Source organism: Hypanus sabinus, chromosome 13, assembly GCF_030144855.1.
Source record: "Hypanus sabinus isolate sHypSab1 chromosome 13, sHypSab1.hap1, whole genome shotgun sequence".
Lineage (NCBI taxonomy): Eukaryota > Metazoa > Chordata > Chondrichthyes > Myliobatiformes > Dasyatidae > Hypanus > Hypanus sabinus.
In genome coordinates, this window is record NC_082718.1 from 24,982,840 (window position 1) to 25,003,919 (window position 21,080).

The following is a 21,080-nucleotide window of genomic DNA, read 5'->3' on the forward strand; positions in this document are numbered from 1 at the left end:
CTCTACTGTCAAGATGAAGCGACACTCAGGTTGGAGGAATAACACCTTATATACCTGCTGGGTAGCCTCCAACCTGATGGCATGAACATTGACTTCTCTAACTTCCGTTAATGCCCTTCCTCCCCTTCTTACCCCATCCCTGATTTATTTACTTTTCCCCCTCCCCTTTTTGTTCTCTCTCTGCCCATCACTCTTTACCTGTTCTCCATCTCCCTCTGGTGCTCCCCCCCCCCTTTCTTTCTCCATAGGCCTCCCCTCCCATAATCCTCTCCCTTCTCCAGCTCTGTATCCCTTTTGCCAATCACCTTTCCAGCTCTTAGCTTCATCCCACCCGCTCCAGTCTTCTCCTATCATTTCGGATTTCCCCCTCCCCCCACTACTTTCAAATCCCTTACTATCTCTTCTTTCAGTTAGTCCTGACGAAGGGTCTCGGCCTGAAACGTCAACAGTGCTTCTTCCTGTAGATGCTGCCTGGCCTGCTGCGCTCCACCAGCATTTTGTGTGTGTTGCTTAAGAAAGAAATCAGGAAGGCTAAAATAAGACATGTAGTTGCTCCAGCAGACAAAGTGAAGAAGGATCCTCAGGGATTTTACAGATATGTAAACTTCATGGACCCTGTACAGATTACAGAAGAGGAGGTGTTTGCTACCCTGAGGCAAATCAGGGAGGATAAATCCCCAGGGCCTGAAAAGGCCCTCCCTCAGGCCCTTTGGGAGGAAAATGCGGAAATTACCTGGTGCCTAGCAGAAATATTTAAATCATCCTGGGCAACAGGAGAAGTACCAGAGGACTGCAGGATGGCCAATATTGTTCTGCTGTTTAAAAAAGGCTCTAAACATAAACCAGGAAGTTATGACCCAGGGAGTTTGATGTCATTTGTGGGGAAGTTATTGGAAGGTATTCTAAGGAACCAAATATATAAGTAGTTAGATAGACATGGACTAATTAAGGAGAGTCAGCATTGCTTTGTATGATAGGTCATGTCTTACCAACCTTATAGAGTTTTTTAAGGGAGATACCAGGAAAGTGGATGAAGGCAAGGCAGTGGATATTATCTCTGGACTTCAGTAAGGCATTTGACAGGGTAGTGCATGGGAGGCTGGACAAGAAGGTTCAGTTGCTTGTCATTCAAGAAGAGGTAATAAATTGGATTAGAGATTGGCTTTGTAGACGAAGCCAGAGGCTGGTAGTAGATGGCTGCCTCTATGACTGAAGACCTGTGACTAGTGGAGTGCCACAGGGATTGGTGCTGAATCCTTTGTTGTTTGTCATCAATGATCTGGATAATAATGTGGCAAACTGGATCAGCACATTTGCAGATGACACCAAGATTGAGGGTGTAGTGGACAGTGAGGAAGGCTATCATGCTTGAAGAGAGAACTGCATCAGCCGGATAAATGGGCTGAAAAATGGAAGTTGGATTTAATGCAGGCAAGTGTGAGGTTTTGCACTTCGGTAGGACCAACCAGGGTAGGTCTTACACAGTGAACAGTAGGGCACCGATAAGTGTGATAGGACAAAGGGATCTGAGACTAAAGGTCCATAATTCATTGAAAGTGGCATCACATGTAGATAGGGTCATGAAGAAAGCTTTTAGTACATTGTCCTTCATAAATCAAAGTACTGAGTACAGGAGATGGGAGGTTATGTTCAAGTTGTTTAAGACATTGGTCATGCTTAATTTGGAGAATTCTGTGCAGTTTTGGTCACCTACCTGAGAGAAAGATGTAAACAATGTTGAAATAGTACCGAGAAAATTTACAAGGATATTGCTGGGTCCGGAGGACCTGCATTATAAGGAAATATTGAATCAGTTTGGACTGTATTCCTTAGAATGTAACAGATTGGGAGGAGATTCGATAGAGGTACACAAAATTATGAGGGTTATAGATATGGTAAGTGCAAGCAAGTGTTTTCCACTGCATTTGGGTGGGACTACAACCAGAGGTCATGGGTTAAGTGAGGAAGGTGAAAAGTTGTGGGAGAACATGAGGGGAAGCTTCTTCACTCAGAGGGTCATGAGAGTGTGGAAAGAGCTGCCAGCACGAGTGGTGAATGAGAACTCAATTTCAACATTTTAAGGAAGTTTGGATAGGTATATAGGTATGGAGGACTATGGTCCCAGTACAAGTCCATGGGAGTAGGCAGTTTAAATGATTTTGGCATGGACTAGATGGGCCAAAGGGCCTGTTTCTTTTCTGTACTTCTCTATGACTCTCAGTAAATAAAGTTGAAATTAATATTCCAATCAAAGGAATGTTTTAGGGTCTCTGCATTGCTCCAGATTTCCTAATTCTTGCATTGCTTAGAACAAATAATCATGTGTTCTGTGATTATCTCTTCTTCATTCCCATTGTGTATGTCTAATTCCCTCAGCCTCTCTCTTCATCACTCAGTCTTTCTCTCTCCTTCCTTGTAAATTTTCTCTGCCCTCTTTTAAGCATGTTAGCATCTTTCCTGTAGGTAGGTGACTATTTTCCTAAAAATCAGGCCCTGAAGTCCCAGCAACATCTTTGTAACTTTTCTTTGCACTCTCTGAGGCTCACTGATATCTTTCTTGTAGGTAGGAAGCAGAGGAGAAAACTCAGGATTCTCAATATTGTTTGACGTTAATACGCATGCTCATCCAGAGGGGAAATGTGCACAACAAAGACATCACAATGATTTGCATCACTCCGAAAAACTAAGGACGATTACAGTGGAGAAAAAAAAAGCTGATTATAAATACAAATGTAGCACTTTGTTGACAAAAGTGTTAGGTCTGAAAAGCCTGTCTAACTGCTGAACCTGTAGGATTACTTCACAGAATGGAAAGAGCCAGCATGGATGATTTATTCTGCTCACATAGTTGACCTTTTCAATAAAGATGCCTTCCTTGCTTTGCAGACTAATGGTAGAGTTATTTCTGGATTCATCATTAGTAAAATAAGACATCACTGTGGAGCTAGATAGTGAGGGGTCAATTAGAAATAGGCTATACATCTCCCTTCTTTAAGCTATTATCATTGTGAATTCTTGTTACTTTTTTCTATAAATCTAACCAAATTGGGAATTTTTTTCCCTTTGAACTGGGTTTTGTCAATTTTCCTGAAATTGTCTGTCGTGTATCTACACAGGTAGATAGGTTTGTAAAGAGATCTCTGGCACATTGGCCTTCATAAATCAAAGTATTCGAATTAGAAGTCGGAATGTTGTGATGAAGTCGTACAAGACATAGATGGGCCAAACTTGGAATATTGTGTGCAGTTCTGGTCACCTATCTACAGAAAAGATATCAATAAGATTGAAAGAGTATAGGGAAAATTCACAAGGATTCTGCCTAGGATTTGAGGACCTGAGTTATAGAGAAATGTTGAATAGGTTAGGACTTTGTTCCCCGGAGTGTAGGAGATTGAGGGAAGATTTGACAGAGATGTAGAAATATACAAGGGGTATAGATATGGTAACTCCAAGCAGGATGATTCCACTGAGGTTGGTTGAGACTAGAACTGGAGGTCATCGGTTAAGTTTGAAAGGTGAAGTATTTCAGGGGAACCTCCACTCAGAAGATGATGCAAGTGCGATCAAGCTGCCAACAGAAGTGATGGATGCGAGTTCAATTGCAATATTTAAAAGAAGTTTGGATAAGTACATGGATGAGAGAGGTGTGGAGGGATATAGTCCAGGCGCAGGTCAACAGGACAGGTAGAATAACAGTTTGGCAGGGACTAGATGGGCAAAAGGTCCTGTTTGTTTGCAGCACTGCTCTATGACTTTGTGTTGGCTGTATGTTATTCTGGGCATGCGATGTTGGCGCCAGAAGCATGACGACAATTGTGGGCTGTCCCCAGCACATTTTCGAACTGTGTCAGCTGTTACTGCAAATGATGCATTTCACTGCTTTGGTGTACAGTACTGTGTTAAAGTCTAAGGCAAATGTAGTATATGGCTAGGATGCCTAAATACAAATTTTTACGTACAGTAAGATATAAAACGGAACAGTCAATAGAGCTTAGAAATACAATTGCGGCAGCGTCAATCAATCAGTCCAATGGCCTTGTGGAAGAAGCTGTCCTGGAGCCTGTTGGTCCTGGCTTTTATGCTGTGGTGCTGTTTCCCGGGTGGTAGCAGCTGGAACAGTTTGTGGTTGGGGTGACTCAGGTCCCCAATGATCCTTTGGGTGCCATTTACGCAACTGTTGCTGAAATGTCATGAATAGTGGGGAGTTCACATCTCTAGATGTGCTGGGCTGTCTGCACCACTCTCTGCAGAACCCTGCGATTGAGGGAAGTACAGTTCCCATACCAGGCAGTGATACAGCCAGTCGGGAAGCTCTGAATTGTGCCACTGTAGAAATATACATAAATAGCTCACGTACACGGATTGATAGTGATAATATGTAGTCTCCTCCCTGATGGGAGTGGGACAAACAGTCCATGAGCAGGATGGGTGGGATCCTTCATGATATTGCTGACGTCTTGGTGGCGAGTAAGCTGGTGCTGATGATACGTTGGGCAGTTTTGACTACCCGTGGTAGAGCCTTCCGCGTCCTCTGCCATGCAGTGACACGGCTTGCTAGGATGCCGTCTACTGTGAGTAACTGATGGGCATCGTCCAGCGTCCGCAGAAAGTTCAGCTGTTGGTGAGCCTTCTTGATTGTGAAGAATGTGCTCTGGGACCATGGGTGGCCGTGCATGGTGAGCACTCATGGGAGTTTGAAACTTCACAGTTTCCACTGCTGGACCACGTACATAAAGAGATTGTCGCAAATTACCACTACAGAGTGTGCGTCAAGCTGGTGATGATGGGGCTGTGTGAGAAGATACGTTGCAGGGAATGTGGGAATGGGGCTGTTGGGAGCTGTACATCCCTGAGAGACTGACTGTGTTGCAGTATGAGAGGAACACAGGGAAAGGAAAGCGATATTCCTGCATTAAAATCCTAGCACAATATACTGCAGTTACATAACTTCAATTCAGTTTTCTTTTAATTAATTCACTGCACGCGGACGTTGATGGAATATGTCAGCATCTATTATCCATCTGTAATTGTCCTTGAACTGAGGGGGTAGCTAAGGGTCATCAACACTAATTAAATCAATCTGAGTGCAAGAGTGTTACAGTGTTCACTGAATACATTAATGTAAAAGAAAATATCAGTTTGGATGCGAGCTTGGGAGCTTTCAGCAGAGTTTTGTATGGATTTTTATCCATGGGGAGGTTGGCAGGAAGTGTGACCTCTGGAGGTGACAAAGGGGTGCCCGCCAAGGAAAAAAATATCTGCCCTCTGCTTCCCAGAACCAGAGAGACGCAAAAGATGGCAGTTGCTGGAATTTGGAGCAACGCAGAGATGTTCTGGAGGAACTCAGCAGGTCGGGCAGAGTCTGTCGAAGGAAATGGATAGACACTGTCTTGGGTCAACACCCTTCACCTGGACCCAGAACCAGGAATGCATGGGGTCCTTGAACCTATGAACACTACCTTGCTCCACCTCTTTTGCACTATTTTTAAATTTATAAATTTTTTTCAGGTCTTCCCTCAGCTTCCACCACTCCAACAAATCAGTCTTTGTTTGTTTAACCTCTCCTTATGGCACATGTCGATAAGATGGTGCTGCGTTCCATCACAGTGGCTTCTACGGGGCCAACCAAAGGTGTTATTTTCGTTTCTATTTGCTTTTTTTTCCAATCACAGGACCCTCCTGGACTTTATGAACTTACAGCAGTGTGCGTCTGCGAGTTGCTCGTTGGCAGAGAAACTGAAGGAGCTGGATTTGGTGTGGATCGTGCTCAATGGAGGAGTTGGTACGCAAAGGTGATGCACAGTTTCACAGTGAGAGATCATCTTAGACGCTCTTCCCTGGATCGCAACACTCTGTTGGACATTGTTAATATGGAATGATACACGTCTGATTCACTGATTTACTGGTGGACAGCCTGGATGTTTTGTGGACTCAGTCATAGCAAGAACTAGGCCTCAGGCTGTGGTGTCGCCTATTTACAGCTGTCCAAGAGAGAGGTGCTAGGGCTGGGGCACTCCACTGGAGATGGTGTGGTTTGGTGTCCAAACTGGAGTTGGAACTGCCCCTTGTGTTTATTCAGCAGGTCAAGCTGCATTGTTTTTGACTACAGATTTCTGTAACGTTTGTGGGTCTCAGGATCTTAGACTATATATATTTTTTGTATGACTGTATTTTACTGATATCTTATATGTGCTCCATGTGTCTTGTGCTGTGTATGACTGGTTTTGCACCTTGACCCTGGAGTAACGTTATTTTGTTTGGCTGTATTCATGGGTATTCAGGTACGGCTGAGTAGCCATTAAATGAACTTTGAAATCCTTCTAATCCAGGCAGCATGCTGGTAAGCCTCTTCTGAACCCTCTCCATTGACTCCAGATCTCTCCTTTTACAGGGCAACCAGAAGTGAATACAGTATTCCAGATGCAGCCTGGGAAGTTGCAATGTGACTGACTCGCTCTCAAGCTCAGTGTCTCAACTGATAAAGACAAATGCGATACACGCTGCCTTTATCACCCTGTTGATTTGTGAAACCACTTTAAGGGAGCTACAGACTTGGATGTCAAGATTTCTCTGTATATCAACACAATTTGACTGTACATAGAAGGAAATTAACAAAAGCAAAGAAGAGGGAATAAAACTATGTTGGAACTGTTGAAACCATAGTTTTGTAACAGTATAAATGTTGAAAATTTTAAAAAATTTTAAAAAATTTGTTCAGGGAGCATCTATGGAGAATTAAGTGGAAATACTATTTCAGGTCACTGATCTTTCATAAAAAAACAGATAGTTTTGCTACAAACTGGGAGGGCAGGTTATCTGAAATGGTTTGAATTCAGTGTTAAGTGCGAATGGTTGTAACCTTTCTGGTCTCAAGATGAAATATTTTGCCCTTGTGGAGTGAGGCCAAAGGCAAAGGGGTCAGATCATGACTGGAATGATGAATTAAAGTGGTAAGGCAGAAACTGCTTTGCCACCACTCTGGGAGTACGTTCCAGGTACCTACCACACTCTATCTAAGAAATATTTGCCCCACGCACCTCCCTAAACTTTCTTCCTCTCACCTCGAATGCATATCCTCTAGTACCGTAAATTCCGGTGTATAAGCCGAGAATTTGGCCTTAAATTAGGGGGTCAACTTATACACAGGGTGCCAACTTTGGAAAAGCCAATACACGGAAGACAGGTCGTATTTATTGGCTGCATTTGAGTCAAATTCGTTCCACTGTCGTCGCATGAATTCTTTGAATGGTTTGTTTAAACTCACATCTAGCAGTTGGAGCACGGAGATCAAACCACCGGGGATAACGGCAATGTCTGTATTTTCAGCTTTCGATCAATGCTGCTTTTGTCTCACCTGACAAAGTGCGCTTTGAAGACGTCCCAGACAAGTAGCGACTTTTCTCTTCCGAAACCTTTGGGACGTCGACGCCACGCCTCTTTAACCCACTTCAAGCAACCGGCTTCGTCCATCCAGCAGCGTTCTTGAATGTAAACAACACCCCGCGGGAATTTTCTGAGCAATCTTTGTTTTTTGTCTCAACACAGAATCACGTCTATTCATAAATCGGGTGCACCAGCTTCGCATAGCTTTGAAATTTTCGCTGACCTCACGGTGTTTTTCGGCCCATTTCAACGCTTGAACTCGAATCATTTCTCTGGTAACAGTGTATCCGGATGATCATTGGTGATTCGCCCACTCTTAACCTTTTTCTTCCAGTTCTGGCCACCAGCATGTTTTCCCACGCTTTGCACATTTCATCTTTGGCATTTCCCTCAGCGAGTCCTCTGCCTTTCCCCCCTCTCTCACTTGTTTCTCATTTACACTAAACTTCTTAGCAGCTGCAGAATTATTTGTTCCTTTAGCAAAATCAACAACCCTCAGCCCTCATCATTTCGCATTCGTTTTAACCTTTTGTACATGGCGGTTGCAAACTCAATACTGAGCAGACGTACTGATACCGCCACCCCCGTGTTACGTTTAAATGAGATTACGATGGGTGCTAAATGGTTTCGCGGAGGTTACAATTCTGAGGATTATTTACCATTGGAGACTTAATCCATGATTTCCCTCCCTGATTTATTTATTAAGAACTCGCTTATAATGCTCTACAATGTATAGGCCTGTTTTCTTAGCAGGTACTGGTTCACAAAATTTCCCTGTTCCAGATCCGGCAAAGCTGAGTACTGGCATGTGAGATCTTGTGATCTTTTCTGGTTAAATCAAAAACCTCTACAAAAGAGGTCAGCTTATACAAAGGTAACATGAAAAAGGCACTTTTTTAACCTTGAAAATGGGGAGTTGGCTTATACTCTGGAATATATGGTATCTGACATTTCAACCCTTGGACAAGGATTCTGACTGTCTATCCTATCTATGCCCCTCTTAACTTTATAAACTCCTATCATGTTTCCTCTCAGCCTCTGACACTCCTGAAAAAATAACACAGGCTTGTCCAGCTTCTCCTAATAGCCCATACCCTCTAATCCAGATTAACACACGCAAAATGCTGGAGGAACTCAGAAGATTGGGCAGCATCTACAGAGATCCTGGTGAACCTCTTTTGTACCCTCACCAAAGTTTGCTCATCCTTCCTGTGATGGGGCAAGCAGTAATGATATTGGAAGTGAATCCCTGTTTGGGTCCCTGGATGGTGGGAAAGGATAAGGTAAAGAGGTGAATGTCCTCCATCCATCTGGCTTCTCTTATCACCCTCTAGCTTGCACACCTTCCACATCCTCATCTTTTTAAGCTTGAATTCTCCCCTCTTCTTCTGGCCTGAAATGTTGACTGTTTATCACTTCCATGGATGCTGCCTGACCTGCTGAGTTCCTCCAGCATTTTGTGTGTAGATGTTGGATTTCCAGCATCTACAGAATCTCATGCTAATGATAGAATAGCAAGGTTTCATTTTTCCAGTAGTAGCAAATTGAAAGATGTTGCTGCTTCAAAGAACCTGGTTACCCTTGTACAAGAACTATCAAAAGTTAACATACAGATACAGTCAGCAATTAAGAAGGCAAACGACATGTTGGACTAGATTCTGATCTTGATTTTATTGTAAGACTTCAAGAGTACAGGTAAAGTCATTTTACTGCAATTATATAGGGTTCTTAACAGAATGAACTTGGAATATTGCATACAGATCTAAATATTATCTTTAGTTGTCAACTAGACATAGAAACATACAGTGGAATGCACCAGTTGCATCAACTCAAGTTAGCGAGGATCGTACTGGAGACAGTTCACAAACGTCACCACATATCTGGCCCCAACATAGCACACCCACCACCTTCGAATGCTAGCCTGTAGGTTTTGGTATTTGGGAGGAAATTAGAGTATCCTGAGGAAATCCTCCAGGTCATGGGGAGATTGTACAAGCTCCATACAGACGGCGATGGGAATTGAACCTTGCTCTTAGAGCTGGCACTGTATATTGTTGTGCTCTGCTACGCAGTTACCAAACCTAAATAAGGATTGAGCTAATCGCTAGACTATTGTGCCACCTCTAGTCACCATGCCTAAATAAGGATCTACTTGCAATAGAGAAAACGCAGTAAAGTTTTAACAGATGTTGCTCTGTGAGGAGAGATGAAGCAGATCTGGGCCGAGACTCTCTGAAGCTGTGATGAATTTAGAATAATCTCATTGATTTTAAGCTCAATAATTTCTTCCAGGGCTTGGCAGAAGAAACACAGGGATTCTGTTTCCCTCGGCTGGACACTCTCCAACAAGGGTACACAGACTTAAAAAATATAATGGGTAGCCATTCAGCTTTGAGACGAAAAGGAAATGTCGTTGCCAAAGTGGACGGTGAATCTTTGGAATTGTCCTTCTGCCCAATAGGAATATGGAGTCTGAGTGGCTGAATATATTGAAGACAGAGATCAGAATACTTGTAGATGTTAAGGGAATGGTGCAGGGAAGCAGAGTTGATGGAACAGGTCAGTCATGGTCTTACTGAATACAGAGCAGTTGAAAGGGGCCAATCATGTTGCATTTTTTCTTAACCTTTAATTTCCTCAGCCCGCTCTCTCACAGACCTTCAGCTCTCTCCATTTATTCCTTAATTTCCTTCTTTCCAACTTAGAATGTGTTTTATCTTTTGTTTGTTGAGATGAGATGAAGTAATATCAACTTGCGCTTTGAGATGAGATGAAGTAATATCAACTTGCGCGTTAACTCTGCCCCTCTCTTTACAGATGCTTCCAGACCCAGATAGTATTTCAAATATGTTTAATTATAATTTTAAAAAAATATATCGCTCCATTCATTTGGAAAGGAAAGGGTGTGTTGGGTATAGCTGGAAGTAGTAGGTCGCGATAGACCATGGATTTGCACCTTGGAAAGTTTCCAGTGCACAAGCCTGGGCAAGGTTCTTTTTTATGGAAGACCAGTAGTTGCCCAAGCTGCAAGTCTCCCCTCTCCACGCCACCGATGTTGTCCAAGGGAAGGGCATTAGGACCCATACAGCTTGGCACTGGTGTCATCGCAGAGCAATGTGTGGTTAAGTGCCTTGTTCAAGGACACACACACACAGCCTCAGCCAAGGCTCGAACTAGTGACCTCCAGATCACTAGACCGACACCTTAACCACTTGGCCATGCGCCAACACGTATAGCAGGAATAGATGGAGCAAAAGAGCAACAACCTTTCCCCATCCACCAGGCTTCACATATCATCTTCTAGCTTGTCCTTTTTCTCCTCTCCCATCTTCTTACTCCTGCATCATCCCCCTTCCTTTCCAGTACTGATGGAAGGACTTGACAATGAAACGTCGACTGTTTATTCATTTCCTTAGATGCTGGTTGATCTGCTTAGGTGTAACTGGAGTTAGCTTTTCAAATAAGTTTACTTTATTAGGAATGAAATGGACCAAAAAACTTAATGAAGAATGAAAGAAATAAAGAAAATTAAAGTTCCAGAGTCAAGGTTTGCAACATACCTTGGGGTGATTGGCCAGTTGTTCAATCAGACCACAGGGTGATTGACTGGTTTTCAAACAGACCATATAGCCAGAATAAGAACAATCAATTACTATCATCTGTCTTCTATGGGCAAGACAATTTTGAATCCAAGTGGCTGATTCACTTGTAGATCCCATGCATCTTAATCTTCTGGATAAGTTCTGGATCTAAATGTATTTAATATTAACATTATGCCAGCTCTCTCTCACTCCACATTCTTTATTATCATCATCATTATGTACCATGTCAATGTGAGCGATCATGGTGTTATCTATGACCATGATTCTTCTTGGTATACTTTTCTACAGAAATGGTTTGCCTTTGACTTCTTCTGGGCTGTGTCTTTACAAGACGGGTGACCCCAGTCATTATCAATACCCTTCAGAGATTGTCTGCCTGGTGTTAGAGGTCATGTAACAAGGACTTGTGATATGCATCAGCTGCTCATCCCACCATCCACCACCTGCTTCACGTGACCCTGATCGGGAGGGGGAGGGGTTGCTAAGCAGGTGCTACACCTTGCACAAGGGCAACCTGCAGGCTGGCGGATAAAAGAATCCATGTTGCTTCATTCATCTGGAAAGAAAAGGGTGGGGCCCAGTAGGCCTTACAGGGTGAACCTGGAGGAGATTGAGCAACAGAGCACCTGAGCAAAGAGTTTGCAACAGCAATTGGCTTCAGGGAGAGTAGGATGACTGGAAGTGGGCTAAAGAAAGTGAGATGCTGAGTGATGAGCAAAATGTGAAGTGGACACAGCAGGGTGGAAGCCCAGTGGACCTAAAGGACCAAAGTTGTGGGATGGCATTGGCGAACAAGGAAGACAGCAGGCTGAAACACTGTCAGACCTTCTTCTTTTTCTTCTTCTTGTAAGGTTTAATGGTGGTTGGCAGACCAGCATAAGGTGCATTACCGCCACCTATTGAATTGGAGTGTGGATCAAAAGGACAGGAAGTATCATCACCATTATCATCAGGTGCCATGCTCAGTTTGTGCTTTGACTGCCTTGGCCCACACACTCCTGTTTCTGGTCAAGTGGATCAGTTCATTGGTATTTATTTCCAGTTCTCTGGCTGCTGTCTCCATCATCATTTGTCTTTGCCTTCCTCTTGCTTTCTTCCCTTCAGTCTTTCCCATAATTACCATGCATTCTAACTCCTCTTTCCTAATCACGTCCGATAAAGTTACATTGCACTTTCATGATCTCATACGTTATTTCTCTTTTTGTGCTAGCTGTGTTCATGACATCCTTGCTAGATGTTAGTTTCATCCATGGCATTCTTTGCATCCTCCTCAAAAACCTCACCTCTGATGCTTCAGTTCATTTCCTCATGTTACTAGATTTTGTCCAACATTCTGATCCGTATAACATAACTGAATCAACGTAACATTTAGGAACTCTGAGGCATGTTGTCATGCCTAGTTTAGTGTTGGTCAGTATACTCTTCATTCTCGTAAAGGTGCCTTTTGCCATCCCTGTTCCCCCTAAACCCACTGAATTCCACAACCACAAAAAATACTCAAATAATATCAAAAAGTCTGTTGCTTTTCAGAAAGACAAGTACACACTAAAATGCATTACAATTGCAGTGATTTCCTAACAAACTTTCCATATTAAACTATCTGTCCCAAATATTTCAATTTAGCCATTAGATGGTTCCCTTGCACTTTAAAGGAACTGCACTCAAACAAGATATGCTGCATAGTTTCTTGGCAAGCACACTCCCTACAAATACCCTCAACATGTTTATTAATTTTGAACAAGGAACTATTCAACCTACTATTTCCAATATATAAATGTGTAGGTATAACTTATTCCCTCCTTTTATACCTGTCTCCCAGTTGAGTTCCCATCATCGTCCCTTTCTTCTCCTTATCTCAACTTTGTTGCCACAGTGATCGAGTAGATTTTTAAATTATGGCTTTTACCTACCCTATATGCAAAGGCACTACTACATTTATGTCCTTAATTTTAAGTGACTGCTTGGCTAGAATGTCTGCCTCCTCATATAAGAAATTTATACACAAGCCTAGACCCTGAAATCTCAACAGATGTTCTTCAAGCTCATGAAGAACGTTCGGCTTACAATTTGAATTACGGTACCTTTTTAAAAAGATGTCAAAACTGAGAATGAATCAGAGGACAGAAGTATATAAGCACTGGATACTTCTTCAACCCATTCCAAGGCTAAAATGATAGCAACCATCTTAGATGTCAATATTGATACCTGTCTGATAATCTTTTGTCAATTGTCACCTGAAAGTTCGGAACATAAACAGAAACACTTGAATAATCTGTCACTGGATCTTTTGAACCATCTGTGTAGATATGTAAGAAGCTATAATATCTACTTTGCATATATTGCGGAATTTCCTGTGCCACTGATATACAATCATTCTTCATCTTGATCTTTTCTTGAAGGCTTAAATCAATCACAGGCAAAGGGAAAAACTATGGAGGAGTGTCAGAAAGAGGTACACTGGAGCCATATCCCACACTAAACAACCCAAGATTTTGTTTCCATTCATTTCCTGTCCACCAAAAGCTGAAGACCTTATGAATAGAGTGCTCCCAACACTTGATTACTGTTTCCAATACTGGATGACCAACTTCATGTCCTCTTACATTAACCCAATAAACCATTGCTAACTGTGACCTGTATATATTTAAAGATATTTCACCCATTTCTACCAGTAATGCCAAAATTGGGGTTGATTTAATAGCACAACAACATAATGTCAACATTTGAGCTTGAACTTTCGATAGGGGCTTTAAGACAGCTGGTGAGGCTGATCCATAAACAACACATCCATAATCAAGGATATATATTTGTTTAAGTGACCTCCTACTTTCACCCCAAACACACCCATTTAAGCACCTGAGCACCTTAAGGGCTTCTTTACAATTTTCTAAATTTTAATTCTCATGTACCTTCCATGGCAGTCTTGAGTCCATCAACATACCTACAAACTTTACCGTGGACTCTTATTTATTTGATTCACCACAAAACTTGAGATCAATGTTCATCAGTGTGGGTGCAATGTTCATTTTAGAAAAATAAATAACTTGAATCTTTGTAACAGAAAATGTTATGCCCCGACCAACGTCCCCATTCCTCTACTGTATTAATAGTTGCCTGCATTTTCCTAATTATATTATTTGTATTCCTGTCTCACTCTTCCACCATCATCAGCATATAATGATCTGAAAATACACACACTCCCCTCTGAAATCCCATCCTCTATCTCATATTCCTTAGAGAATGTTTTTCCTACCCTAACTTGTATCTTCCTATCACAAAAATCTTGAATTCAATTGAATATTCTACCACCTATTCCCATCTTTTCCAGCTTGACAGCAACCCTTGTGTTCATAACATATCATATTCTTTCTCTATTTCATAGAAAACTGCTACCACTGATTCTTTATTAACTTGGGCCTTATGTATATATACCGAGTACATGATCATTCTCCCTTTATGAAATTCAGATTCGTATGCAGCTAATTTTCTATGACTTTCCACAAAATGAGAAAACCATTCATTCCATTATTTTCCATACACGTGAAATTACTCAAATAGGTCTTTAACTTAAAGTATCTGATTGATCATTACCAGGTTTCAATATAGGGATAGCAACCGTTAATTTCCAGGAAATAGGAAGTTGCCCTTCAACCCATATTGTATGAAAGAATTTCAAAACCAGCATAAATTTTAAATCCGAAAAGTGTGTAACATACTATAACAAACATAATCTTTCCCAGGTGTTGTCTGGTCATCACTAGAAATAGTTCTTTTGAGTTCAGGCAATGTACATCCTACATCCAAGCAGGAACTGGAGCATTCTTTTTCTCAGCAATCTGAGGATTTTTTGCCAAAACTGTTTCTCTGTAAGATCTCTCTACTTAAATTGGCTGAACTATGTACCCCAACATATGTTTTGGCTAATCATTTAGCTTTTTTCCAGAGTCAGTAACTTCAACCTTCTCCCCACCATACAAAACTGTCAAGTTTTCTAATGCTCCACATTTTCTGTATTATATCCCAAATTTCCTCTACCTGGATCTCATTTTCAATGCTATCACAGAACGTTCTTCATTACAGTTTCTTTACCCTGCTCTCTACTTTTTGAACTATAGCTTGAGCTCTTTTATATTGTATGAATGATGAATAGGAGTAACACAGCTTATCTTTCTGAAAAGTTTTATTCTGCACCTTCATAGCTCTTTTACATTCATCTGTCCGCCAGGGAACATCTCTTTTTATTATTTCCAAATGATCTGGCAATTGATTCCTTAGCTATTAGTTGAGTAAGAGTGCAAGGTATTATTATTCAACACAATAGCCCCAAAAACAAACTAATCAGGGAATCTACGTTTATGTAAGTCATCAAATACATCCTATTTGCCTTTTTAAAATTCCATCTGGAGATATGAGAATCTTTCCTCTGATACACACTATTCCCTTTGTACAGATAATGGGGGAATGATCCCTCCCCACTATACACTTCCCAGTTACACACTTGCTATCTCCTCAAATTCCAGCATAAGGTCTAGAGGAGGAAGAGTATTGTTAGATTTATCCTTGTAGTCCTGCCATCATCCAAGCACATCAAACACATTTTTCCCAGTAAGTCTTTCACCACAGTCCCATTCACGTTTGAGTAATTCAGCCCCACATTGTACTGTGAACATTAAAATCCTCATACCATATGACCTTATTTTTCCCATTCCCACCCGCCTTTTCCAATATGTCAGGTTTTAATCTTTCACAAGGGTTATAAAAATTTATTATCTGTACTTCACTATTCTTCCCCTATTTCAGTCACATTTATAGGCATCCGTTAGTCTCGTGAGGCCATGGATTTGCACCTTGGAAGGTTTCCAGGGCACAGGCCTGGGCAGGGTTGTATGGGAGACGGCAGTTACCCAAGCTGCAAGCCTTCCCCTCTCCATGCCAAATGTTGTCCAAGGGAAGGGCACTAGGACCCAAGCAGCTTGGCACTGGTGTCGTCGCAGAGTAATGTGTTGTTAAGTGTCTTGCTCAAGGACGCAACACACTACCTAAGCTGAGGCTCGAACCAGTGACTTTCAGATCACAAGACCCTATCCACTAAGCCACGTGCCAACACGCAGTTTCAGTCACAATTGGCTTATAAACAACTCCAGGTTCCATAACTCTACCATTTTTAACAAAGTTAACCACTCCATTTTCTGATTGTATCTTATATTAGCATAAATTTATATCTTAAAACTTAGACAAGATTTCAACCAGGTTTCCTGTACACATATAACATCAGGATTATTTTGTAAATCTTCAACAAGTTTCTTAAACTCTTGACCATTAGCTAACAGGCTTCTAGCATTCCATTGTATGATTAGAAAAACCATTAACAATCCTCCTTTGAGGTCTGAACATTATTTATTCCTCCTTGAAAGGCACCACTAATAACTTCTAAAGTTAAGTATTTTATTTCCAGATGTTTTCTGCAGTTTTTAATATAATTTTACTTCTTTTCTGTCCTACTTTTATTTTCTGCTGTACAATTTACCACATCTGCCATGAAAGTGACAAACTTTAGTTTATCAAAAATCAATTAATCCTATGTTATAAAATCATGCACTTTACACACGGTCTTTAATCTGTCTGTGTTCTGGATGTTAATAGGTCCGATTGACACTGTCTTTTGAACTTCCTGCAGAGCCTCTGCATATGGTATTTCCATTTCCACCCAAACATGTTGCACTTTCACAGCTTTCTTATATACAGGACACCCTGCATAAACAGAGCTATGTTTGTCTCCACATTTGCTACCTTTTAGCCTTATGTTTTTTCCCCAATTGCCACAATCACATTCTCCACCATATCTACCACACAGCTTTTTACTCTGGCACACAGATGCTGCATGGCCAAACTTCTGGCATTTAAAACTTCTCAGAGGTGACAGCGAATGCACTCAAACTATATAACTCATATAACCAAAATTAACCCTACCTGGCAACTGTTTTCCATCAAATTTTTTCAACACCAATAAGCTACTGTATATATTCTTACTCTACCATAAAACCCTTTTTAAGGTTTAGCATCTACAAATTTTCTACTGACTGGATTATTTTCAACTTAGTCCATGGATGCATCTAGAGGCACTCTAGAGATTACTCCCCAAAGCCACTGTCATTCGACATAGTTCTTTAGTGTTACTTCCCTTCCTCACACAGCTTTTAACACCAAAACTTTCTCACATTGCTTACTATCTTTACAAGATACTAAGACTGTCCCATTTCTTCATGGTTTTGCTCTCATAATGTCTCCTAATTCTTTTTTCAAATCTAATTAGTCTAACTAGATTGATATCAAAAACAGATCGACATTCAAAAATCCACAAACCCTTAAACTCTTCCTTCTTTTCTTTAAATCCTGTCTACTGCCTTCACCACTGGACAATAAACCATTACAATCCTAATTAGCTGTATATATATATATATATATATGTATCTGTTGCCCAGAAACCTGCCATTCACCTTCCTCCATACAGTTTTTATCACCTAATACTGCCTCTTGTTAGCTAGCTCCATCCTCTCCATGGTTTCCTGCCACCTCTACACCATTTCCTGCATGAGAGCATCTCAGTACTTTTGCTCCAACTCCACTCATTCAACCAACCTCTGCCAGACGTGAAAGTGCAAACTATGGAGCAAGCTGCCAGTGGAAGTGGTGGGTATGGGTTTGACTTCAAAGTTTAAGAGAAGAATAGATGGGAGGGTTATGGAGAGCTATGGTCCATGTGCAGGTTGATGGGACTAGCTAGAATAGCAGCTCAGCATAGACCTGATGGCCAAACGACCTGTTTCTGTGGCTGTAGTGCTTTAACTCTATGTCAGGTTGTGGCCTAGGCAGACCTAAAAGGAAGGCAGCAGGCTGAGCCTCCAGCAAGTCTAAAAGGGAGGTTGCATAGCAGACCAAGGATAGGGAGAATGGAGTTGGGCATGGATGGAGTGAGGTGGGAGGGCAATTAGGCATGAGATAAATGATAGTAATTGGTTGCAAGATGAAGAATTGCAGGATAATGAGCTAAAACACTGGGTGGGATGGCGGGGTAGGTGTGGTTAAACAGTCAGAGAGCGGACCAGTAGGGTAGAGCTCAAGCAGACATGAAAGGGAGATGTTAGAGAGTAGCTGAAACACACTAGAAAGGACATGATAGACTGGAACTCAGGTCAACTTGCAACGGTTGGGTGGATGAATAGTCTGAGAAGATGGAGTGAAGGAGGGTGAACTTTGAGAGAGTAGAGTTCAAAGGGTGATCTGGAGTGGAGATGGCAGACGTGATAAGCTATTGCAGGCCTTGTAGGGTATACCAGCAGCAGGGGTAGGGTAACTAAACAAGAGTTAAGGAACACAATTGGTTGCAGGGACAGAAGGGTGACTAGAAGTGGTCTGTAGAAGCTGAGAGGCTACAGTAGAAAGTGGGAGCAGACTAGGCAAGGTGTGGTCAGGCGGACATGAAAGAGAGAAATAGTGGTATGACTCAGGTGGACAGAGGAATATGACAAGTTAGACTCTAGTAGACCTGAGAGGGAGGTGACCTAACAGACCATGTAGGGTGAACAAGAAAGAGCATATACAGTACAAAACACTAGAGGAACTTAGCAGAGACATTTCAGGCCAAGATCTAAGATCTAATTAATGGCATCAGAATGAAGGGTCTTGGCTGGCCCAAGATGTCAACTCTTCATTCCCTCTATAGATGCTGAGCTCCTCCAGCATTTTTTGCGTGTTATTCTGGATTTTCAGCATCATTAGAACCTCTTGAGTTTGTGTATCAGGAGGAGGGATGGATGGAGCGAGGGCGGACTTTGTAAGGTGTAAGAGGGGTGCCGAGAAGTGGATCGTGGAAGCTGAGGAGGTGCAGAGTGACGTGCCAACACGCCATGAATTGGGATACTCGGCACGTGAAATGGCAGGCGGGAAGGATGTGAAGGAGAGAAGTCAAGGGCTGACACAGGCAAGCTGGAGATCGTACGGACCTGAAAGGTGGTGACCCAGCGGACCGTGCAGGGTGAATTGCGGATGGGTATAGACAGGGCAATGGGTAAACTAGGCAAGCAGTGTGCAGCAATCATTTGCCGCAGGGAGACTAGAAGTGGACTGCACAATTTGAAATGCATGTCGACACAACAGGGTGAACCGCGGACCAATGCAGGTAGACGGGAATAGTGTGGAGAGGTGTGAGAGCAACGTAAAATTGAGAGAGCAAAGGGCCCATTTCTGTGCTGTGTGACACGAGGACTTCTGGTCTACTTCACAGATCATTAACTGCTTACTCTTCGCACAAAAGGTGTAACAGGGGCCCTCGTTTCAAATAAAAGATTAAGAAATTACCACTATTGATCTGCCCCATTCTGCAGATAAATTCCAGCCTCCTTGTCATTGGATTCTAACTCTGGAAGAAGTTTGGCCACGTGAAAACTAATAATAATGTGGGAGAGACAGTTAACTCTGGAGAAATCACTATTAAAATAAATATAAAATCACTTCTCGGTCTCCTATGCTTCAAGGAATAAAGTCTTAGACCTCTCCACCCTATAATGTAGATTAAAAAAATAACTTCAGATGCTGGAAATCTGAAACAAAGATGATACTAGAAATGCACTGTGGAGGAAGGAAATCAAACAAAGGTTCGCTGACCAGAAATATTACCCTTATTCCTCTTTCCACACTGGCATACTCGACGTTTTCTATTTTTATTTTCCTGGTTACACAGAATTCAGATGAGGTGGAGGAGCAAAGTTTCGAAAAAGGTATAATGTTAGTTAAACAAGCTATCATATCTATGAGAAGGTTACAACCATTGTAGAATAGATCGACCTTGAAGTATGAGTACATGATACACTGAACTACGCTAACCAGGTTAACAATGCTCGTTAAACCATGCAGTTAATTTGATCAGCAATTCCAGTTAGTCCCCACCCCCTCTATTTATTAATCCTGTCACTGCATGGTGAACACTTCAAACCACTTTTTATGATACTATTTACTATGTAAATACAGTTTTTTTTCTACTGAAAATCTACGTCCCCAATCTACATACCCACTCCACGACTTCATCAATTGCTCCTTGTAGCTTCCTGATTATATGCTCCTTGTTCCTGCCTCTTTTCCACAAGGCCTCATCATCTGCAAACAGTGACCTACCTATATCCACTGGTACCTTTGTGAAGACATCATTGATCATAATGATGAAAAGTAACGGACTAATCACACTACCTTGAGGTGTGCCATTTCCCGCTATGTACTGATTTGATAATTCTGACCCAATCCAAACTTGAATTTTCCTACCAAACAAAAGATCTTTTATCCAATTAGAAACTCTCCCACCAACCCCCATCTTGTGCAGTTTAATTTATAATCCTTCCTTCCACATCATGTCATAGGCTTTTTCTATATTAAAAAACACAGCAACTACTGATTCTTTATTTGCCTTGGCCTTTCTTATTTCAGTCTCTAACCTTATCACTGAGTCCATGGAATTCCTTCCCTTCCTAAAACCTCTCTGATAACTTGCCAGCATTCCTTTCTTCTCAAGCTCATAAGATAACCTTTCTGTTATCATCCTTTCCATTATCTTTTATATATTTGATGTTAATGCTATTGGCCTGCAGCTAGTGGGTTTTGACGGATCCTTGCCATGTTTCCTTATTGGAATTACTACTGCTTCTTTCCATGCACTTGGTAATTGTTCCTCCTCCCACACTCTATTGTAAAGATGCAGCAACTTCAAGATTGAAGATAACATAGCACATCAGATCTTTCCCTGGGGTGGCTGGCCTCGACCTCTTTATTGCTCGCACCATTTCTGCCATTATAAATGGTTCAGCAATTATATCATCAGTTTCTTCCCTCCTGTTTGACACACCTGGGCATTGTCTCATTGTTCTTTCCCTTCTCCTTCTCCCTTCTTCAGACAAATTTTCTAAACTATGTATCTTTACAAATGACTTGGCCATAATCTTGGACTTATCCCTACTGGAGACTGCTGTTTCCTCCTCAGATATCATTACTGGATATTCCAATTCCCTTCTACCTCCTCCCATTCTCTTAATCATTCCCCATCCCTCT